Below are 9,206 nucleotides of genomic sequence, written 5' to 3'. Positions count from 1 at the left end.
TAGATTACGCTCATTAAAATTCAAATCGTCACTACAGACACGAGCATACCGAACCAGTTGGGATATATAAACCACGTAAGACGGTGCCAAAGGAACATCGCCGTTCAAAAAGGGAAAATTAACCATATGGACAGACAATCATCCCTTCTGTTGTACATTTTTGTATAGAGTTTCTGGTGTAATACTGAAATATCTAATCTAGTAAAGGACAGTTATTGCTGTTGTTATCAGATTATTTAAAGTAAGTTCCTTTGGATAAATGTCATCAGTATAGTTAAGGAATTTTTGTTTATTTAAAGAAAACATATCATCAAGATAAAAGTAAGTGTTGTTTATCAATTAAATGGAATTTAGACGGTTGTTTACTGAGTTTGGCCATAAACTGTGATTCATAACAGTAAAGGAACAGGTCTACTACTAAAGGGGCACAATTGATGTCCATAGGAATACCTAAAATCTGTCGATGATCTTTATTGATGAAACGTACATACATGTTGTCAAGGAGAAAATTTAGTGCTTTAATCATCTCATCACTCCTCCAGTATGTATATCTAGCATATTTACCTTTCTCATTAGAGAAAAAGGCTGTATGTGAGTTGCAGCAAATACATTTGCTTCCAGATTTATCAAACGTCCATTTAATTAGATAGGAAACTTTTTGTTTGATAAGATTGTGTGGAACTGTAGTATAAAGAGTGAAAATGTCAAAACTGTCAATCGAATCAAAAGGACCATCGAAAGCATGTAATTTTATCTAAAACATCTCAAGACTTTTTTTCCACAAAAAAATGGTTAATTCCACTGTTTTTTTTTTGCCATTTTTACCTTTTATGTCTGTTTGTTTTGTTTACACATCGTTGTCAATATAATGAAATTTTATGCGACTGTCATACAAGTGAGAGGTTTAGCTAGCTATAAAACCAGGTTTAATCCACCGTTTTCTACTATAGAAAATGCCTGTACTAAGTCAGGAATAGGACAGTTGTTGTCCGTTAGTTTGATGTGTTTGAGCTTATGAATATGTCATTTGATTAGGGACTTTCCGTTTTGAATTTTCCTCGGAGTTCAGTATTTTTGTAATTTTACTATTTTCATATGTTTTATTACAAAAATTAACGATAAGTTATTTGGTAGTAGTTCGCAGCGATGTTAAGGCAATTTCGATAAGATTTTGTCAGGGGCAGATAACCCCGTAAGGACCTCATTATGTATTCATATATTCATTAATGGCGAAGATTCCGTAAGCTGCGTCTGTCGATGAAACTGTTATGAAATCAAATTACATACATGCCTGTTAACTAAAAACGGGTAGCCATATGATGTAATTTGTTTATCGAAACACGAATATTTTATGTTTGTGCTTTAATTATTATGGTTAACAGTTGCAATAGCTGTTTTTGTTGACGAGATTGTCGGCTTGTGGACCCCGCCTCCTTTTGCAGATTAACCAATCAGTAGACGATCGCCGTCAAGTAGATGTTTGTAGTTTGCAGAATGGAAAGAACCTTGCAGCGAAAATTATTTTCACTTCTATGTGAAAATCTAACCAGAAAAGTAAGTGTGAGCCTCCAAATATGTATTATTTATGAAACATACGTTGCTTGTTTTGTTAATCATTCGCTTCAGAAATAAAAAAAAAAACTGTATACTTATAGATAAAAACGAGTTCAGTGTTGGCAAGCATGATATACACGTGGTCATGGTGGTCAAAACGAAACTAGACTGCAACAAATATCTGAAATTTGAAAATTATAGAATCCCGTCAATAAATGAACAGAATATCGAATGAAACAAGATCCCTCCATTATACCGAGAGCCCATTCTCAACATTTACCCTGAAATTCGTTTCTAAATTTCGTTTAGCAGGTACCTGCCAAAAAGGGGGGGATTCCACCGTTCACTTCTCTCCGGCACCCGCATTGCTGGAGCCATGACCCCTACTTTCATAGCATGGAGCTCTTAATTTGTAACACAGGGTACACAAACTTGCTCAAAAGGAAGCCTTGCAAGACATAATTATTTGGACTACCCCACCTCCCCCCCCCCTCTCTTTCCAACTTCTTCTCCCACCATTTAATCAGTGTGAAGTCCATACTATATTATTTTCTGCTTAGTGCTGTATTAATCAACTTTGAATTTAAAAGGGCGGTAAAGGGTTAATTTTATGCAATGACCCAATGTTTTCTATTTACCCAGTGTATATATTTTATTTCACTTATTTTCCTGTTTTGAAGTTTGACCTCTCAATACATGTATCTCGTGTTTGGTTCGATGTGCGTGCTACATGTTCCCCCTTATTTATTTCCATGTTTCCTGTCGTACAATTTATTTCTCATGCTTGTCAAAAAAGATTTGCAATTCTATTGAATATTTATGGTTCATGTATGTGATATTTAAAAGAACTTCAAATTTAAATGTACTATAAATAATAATTTTTTGAAATCGGATGCAACTTAAGCTGTTAAGGAAGTTAAAAGGTGACAGCAATATGATTACAACATCTTTATGTCCATTAAAAATGACTGCAGAAGGCTGAGTATCTGGGTAATTATTTGGAAATATCCTGGACAGTGCGTCTTTCTCTGGAAAAAGCCTGTGCACCTTGAATAAATTATCTTATTATCTGTGAACCAGTATTTTTTAAATCGTTACCAATTCAGAAATATATATATAACCAATTGCAAGTTTATGTACTTAAATTGATGGCTAAATTAAACAATTTTTTATACATAGTCAAAATATTATTATAATTTCTTGAAAGGCTTTGTTAATGATTAACTGGGACGCCTTCCTAATGTTCCTATGACCGTCATTATTAGGAAGGAACCGCAGCAAAAAATTGAAGAAGCTTTTCATGACACAATAATATTATACTAATTAATATGTAGTTTGCTCATCAAGACTGCCCACTTTGACATATTCTTTTTATATATATGTAGGACTCTAAAGTGCGATGGTGTCAGACGCTAAAGTGCGATCAGATGACACGCTGAAGTCAATGGTGTAACGGGAATAGGATTCAGGTGATTGTTTTTGTTTTTTGCTGTGTTCATATTAGTTTTTCGTTTATTGTATTGTTTCTAAATCATGTCGTTGTTATTCTCTTTTGAATTGTTTTACACAAGTCCTTTCGTGATCCTGTATAGCTTTCTATGCGACGTAAGCCAAGGCTCCACATTGAAGGTCAATTGAATCATGTCGTTGTTATTCTCTTTTGAATTGTTTTACACAAGTCCTTTCGTGATCCTGTATAGCTTTCTATGCGACGTAAGCCAAGGCTCCACATTGAAGGTCATAACTTTATTAGGTGCATACGTCAACCATATTTGGTCTTTGGTGGATATTTGTTCGTTGACAATTACACCACATCTTCTTATCTGTTTTTTTGTTTATTGTTTATTTTGTATATTAATCAGTCCGTTATCTTTCTCGTTTGAATTGTTATACACTGGTCGTTTTGATACTCTTTGGTCGTTATAGAATACTATCTGCGGGGTTAGCCATACGGTAACCTATAGTTAATTACATTAATGACGTTATAGTTAATTACATTAATGGCATTTAGCATTGGATAGCGACTGGTCGCTTTGGCAATCATATTATGATACTACACCTCTGGTCGTTATGTTACTGTCTTGTCGACGAGTATCCATCTCTTTTACGGACATGACGAACCATATTTTAAAAAATTGTTTTTACAAAATTATTCAATTAGAAAGTTTAAAAGTGGCTTTTATTTCACGCAAGTAAAAATTTGAAAACAAAACGTTTAATAATTTCATGTGTCCGAAGCGCATTTCTGGATTTACCTTCATCAGGAACACTCAAAGCCAAACATTTGAAATCCGAGGATGTATAAGCATGATAAGTACCGAAACAGTTGAAGAGCTATATGCTTTTCCAGTAAATGACATGGGACGAATTAAATACTTTGACACTTGGTGTATTTTGCCATTTTCGCTCTCTTTTATGGTATACACCTTCCCCTTACTAACGTCAGTTTCAGTCTATGTTTATGAAAAGTATTTTTTTCCAGTATACTGACAGAATCATGTTTGTCCCCGCCAACACAGCGGGATCAAAGGTTTGCATTCTGTTACTGTGGATGATTTTTTGGGAAGTAACTCCTCCACATACACACTCTTCTAGCACCGACCAAAAATGTTCGGGATTGGGATCATTTGTTTCTTGTCTATTAAAAAATCTTTATCTGCACTAACATTCTCGTTTACGGGCATCTCCATTTTTGTTTGTACAAAAGGCTTGTGGCGTCATAATGCGATTTAAGTAAAGTTGCAAACGTCAATACTTTCGCGAACATACGCACTTTAGCGTATCGCGGCATCAGACTTTAGCGTGTTCAATAAATAGCACAGACTATCGCACTTTAGCGTATCAAACCATCTCACTTTAGAGTCCTACATATATATATAAGTAAAACAGTATTTAAATTGAATAAACACTGCATGCATCATCGTTCTAAAAATAGAGTATTACATAAAATATCTGAACTGTATCCCTGTTGGCAGGAATTAAAACCATTACTCGAAGATATATTCCCGGTAAACAGAAGGGTCAGTCCGCCCGTCCCATGAATATTTTTCTTTGCATCTTTCTCAGGAACATTACAAGGATTTCTGAAATTTGGTTTCAGGGTTTATATGTGTCAGCTATACCGTGTGATGCTTTTGTAGATTCATCACTCAACAGCCTTTGTTTACCTTTTACTTTAAGGGCATGGGGGTATATTAGTAGCTCACAGATTCACTTGTTTGTTTTAAATTATTTTTTTTTTTGGGGGGTGGCTTTTTTTTTAGCACAGCTCTTTATTTAGCATAGGATGCAGCAATTCTAGAAATCCAAGAAAAAATAGGCATTTATATATCTACGGAGGAAATCCTGATATCAAATTAGGGTTGTGTGGCAGACGTTATTTCTTTATTTTAAAAATTATATGAATCTTGACATTATACATATGTGTATGCTCCTTATTTTAAAAAAAGTACCTATATGTAATTAAATAATTACTTTCTCTTATTATTTTTAGCTCCCCTGTCAATTACAAGATACAGTATGCCATTCCAGCTTTGATGAAATAAAGTAATGGTTTGATTTGGAGAGCTTTATTATTATCATGATTATAGACAGGTAAATTGTTTTATCCTGACTAACTATTGTACAATAAGACAACTCTTCCCAAGAGTCCAAATGACACAGACATTACCAACTATGGGTCTTTGAATGGCCTTCTACAATGAGTAAAGCCCATTCTGCATATTTGGCTATAAAAGGCCCCAAAATCACAAATGTAAAACATTTCAAAGGAGAAAATTAATGGTCTAATTTATGTAAACAAAAATGAATGAAAAAGAAATATGTAACACAGCAACAAACAACAACCACTGAATTACAGGAACATACATTGTACATACAGAATGTGGATGGGTTAAACATGTTAGCGATCCTGGCTTTTCTTCCTGTTTTATAATTTGTCCAAATAAATTTCTGTTCTTACATCATGTACAATGTAAGAATATTGTATGATGTAAACTCAGAAATTATTGCAATGTTTTTATGAGGCAACCTTGAATATCGCAATAAAAGGAACTCACATTCTGAAATCTATACATATAACTGTACAAGTATGCAGATTTTTCTGAAATCGCAATTATAAATCTCACATTTTTGTCCATTCTTCAAAAATTGCAAAAATAAATGTACCCAATAATCATGATAATTTCTTAATTTAATCAATGTTAATGAAGTATCTGTACCAGCAATAAAATTTATTTACACAGACATGACAGATATTAATACAATAATATACTGAACTTGCTAGCAAATTTTTTTTAGCTGTGGATTACTGATATTGATATTGAAGTATTCCTGTCGGAAAAAGAGATACAAAACAAAGTAAATTAACATAAATAAATATTTATTACATAATACATCTTATAGGCACATCTGGGTTTTTGTCTCGCCTTGACGGAGTCAAAAAGCGAGACATAGGTATGCTGTTTCTGGCGGCGGCGTCAACAATGTATTAGTTTGTGATTAGGTCTAGTTCATGGTGAACCACAAGTGGTAGGTCAATGATATTTGGTATGCAGTTGTATTAGCATTGGCACATCTCATTTCCATGGAGATTATTTGGCCGTGCCCCCTCAGTTAAGGTCTATTGACTTTGAAACTTTTCATAGTTTACATGTATTAGTTTGTGATTAGGTCAATTTATGGGGAACCACTAGTGGTAGGTCAATGATATTTGGTATGCAGTTGTATAAACATTGGCATATCTCATTTCCATGGAGATTATTTGGCTCCGCCCCCTCAGTCATGGTCTATTTACTTTGAAACTTTTGCTTAGTTTACATGTATTAGTTTGTGATTAGATCAGTTTAAGATGAACTGCTAATGTTAAGTCAATGATATTTGGTATGCAAATGTATTGGCATTTGCAAGTATTGTTTCCATGGAGATCATATAGCCCCACCCCTGATCATGGTTCATTGACTTTGAAACTTTTACATAGTTTACAAGTTAATGTTTGTGTTGAGGTTTGTTTAAAGGGAACGACTTATAATAAGTCAATGGTATTTGGTATGTAGTTGTATAAGCATTGACACATCTCATTCCATGGAGATTGTTTAGCCATGTACCTTCAGTCATGGTTCATCGACTTTGAATATTTGCATAACTTACATGTTAAAGTATTGCTATTTTAATTTCAACATTTGCATTATCAAAATTACAAAAAGGCGAGACATATCTCTGTGATAACAGTTATTCTCATTTAACTTTAAAGTTTTATAAGAGTACATGTAGTGCACCTTATTAAAATGTGTGTGGAAAATTAAATCCTTGTTCAAATGATGAATGAAGACATTATTAAATAAGGACAGGGAAATTATTTTGTTAGCATTTTAACAGTAACTTCTTGAAGAAATATGTTTGCACTAACTTTTGATTACTTTTCACATGTTAAATATTTCATTTAATATATATAATATTTGCATTTTCATATTTCAGGGATGATGACCTGCAGTAGAAAGTTCCTTATAACTCATCATTGCCATTACGGAAGATCTGATTGTAATTTGTTTAGAAAGCCACCAAATATGTCCATGAAAAGTAGAAAAAAGACAGCAATTCTATATAATGTACATATAAGTACTAAGCAGAAGCATTGACTGTTTCAAGACCAAATGAATTGGAATTTAGTGTTTTGATGCTGAGAGACAGAGGAAAATTAACTACACAATTTAGCTTCTTTTTCATCATCATGTATCACTGAAGTTGATGTTTACCATCTTAAAGAGCTTTTATCTCAGTTAAAATGAATTCTAAATACGGACATTTTGGAGATTTGTGAATTTTCTTACAATTGGAGTTTCAAAAAAGGATTTCATTTAACAAAATTATATTTCTTTCATGAAATATTTGAAAAATCTGCAATAAGTTTGTATCTGACCAAGTGAGAGATCTACAAATAGACATATGATATTCAGTTGAACTGTAAACATGGTAAAGAAGGAGATATTCATTTATAAGACTTATATGAGTGTTTTGTTATTTTTATGGCAATTACGGGGAAAAAATAGTAATTGATTTAAACATTAATCCTACCTAGATATACATGAGATATACTATCATATACATGTAGGCATACAATTCACTTAAGAATATGACATATGATTGCCAATAAATTAACAACTCTTCATCAGAGAACAAATAGTCATATTATATATTGTCCACCAGCATGACCAGAGAACAAGAAGATCATATTATATCATGATTTATATTTCAATTTCATTTCATTTCATAACAGTTAACACAGAATAAAGGTATACAAAAAGTTCAGAAGCATAAAAAAGTGTTTTAATTGCAGTTGTTGTTCATCGTTAAGTGACTTAGTCATATTGATGTTGGCCTTCAATACTGAGCAAGACCTCTGTAACAGCCACAGAATGTTTGAACAAAAAAATTATCTATACTTATATATTTGTCTATACTTAGAAATCAGAATTTTTTTTCATTTTTTGTCTAAATTAAAATTGGTTATACAATTGTATACGTTTGGCAAAAAAAAATATAAATTTATTTAAATGATGGTATTATTTGTATCCAGGATTTTCTGAAACTGCAATAATTATAAATCTCGCATCTTTAATTGTCCTTACATTGTTCAATAATTAAAATTATCTTGAGAATAAATTTACTCAAAAAATTCTGAGTCTTTTTGAAGGATATATAAACTTGGCATTTTTGCGCCTGTCCCAAGTCAGGAGCCTCTAGCCTTTGTTAGTCTTGTATTATTTTTAATTTTAGTTTCTTGTGTACAATTTGGAGTTTAGTATGGCGTTCATTATCACTGAACTAGTATATATATTTGTTTAGGGGCCAGCTGAAGGACGCCTCCGGGTGCGGGAATTTCTCGCTGCATTGAAGACCTGTTGGTGACCTTCTGCTGTTGTCTGTTCTATGGTCGGGTTGTTGTCTCTTTGACACATTCCCCATTTCCATTCTCAATTTTATTGGAAACTTGCGATGGAATATTTTCACAGTTACTGTTTTAGAGATTCTTATATCTAGCATGTTTAGCAAAAGATGTTGGGTATACATGTATGGCAATGAGACAGCATCCCCAAAACAGACAGAAATTGTTTTGTTCTCAGTTTGAAATTGCACACATATTTTTGTATTACAGCTAGAATTTGATATAAAAAAAGATGATGTGGTATAATTGCCAATGAAGTTTTGATTTACAATTAAGTCATTTTTTTACTCTTGTGATTGGTTCAGGTAAAGATTAACCACTGATTGTACCCTTGTCAATGATATTTGTAGTAAGTAGTTTTATAAGCATTTACACATCATTTTGATTTCCATGCTGACTAGTTTGTCCTGTCCGCTATGTCATGATTCATTCACCTGACACTGCCTGAAACTTTTGGATTGTGTATATATGTATTAATTGTGATTGAGTTAGTCATTTCTGTGTATTTATATTATATATGGTACATAGAATTTCTTTTATTCTGACAGAAAAGAAATACCATTCAGTTGCCTCCAATCTCACTCAGCAGGTGATGGGAAATAAGTTTTCTGATTTTGACATGTTTGAGATGAACCTTAAAATATTATGGCACTTGATAATGAAAAAACAATTGATTGATTGTGCTGAATGTCATGTAAGCACTTTTGGC

The 9,206-nt window shown here is 32.9% G+C and overlaps 1 long non-coding RNA gene across 1 annotated transcript; it reads left to right on the top strand.

The window, feature by feature from the left end:
• Positions 1-1,145: 1,145 nt before the first annotated feature.
• On the top strand, positions 1,146-7,732 carry LOC127706916 (uncharacterized). The gene is made up of 3 exons (XR_007984629.1): positions 1,146-1,554; positions 5,048-5,148; positions 7,030-7,732. It is a non-coding gene; the product is annotated as an uncharacterized LOC127706916 (long non-coding RNA).
• Positions 7,733-9,206: the final 1,474 nt, after the last annotated feature.

Source organism: Mytilus californianus, unplaced genomic scaffold (genome assembly GCF_021869535.1).
Source record: "Mytilus californianus isolate M0D057914Y unplaced genomic scaffold, xbMytCali1.0.p SCAF_6, whole genome shotgun sequence".
NCBI classification, from domain to species: domain Eukaryota; kingdom Metazoa; phylum Mollusca; class Bivalvia; order Mytilida; family Mytilidae; genus Mytilus; species Mytilus californianus.
Note: the sequence above shows the minus strand (reverse complement) of the source record. Positions and strands in the feature narration are given on the sequence as shown.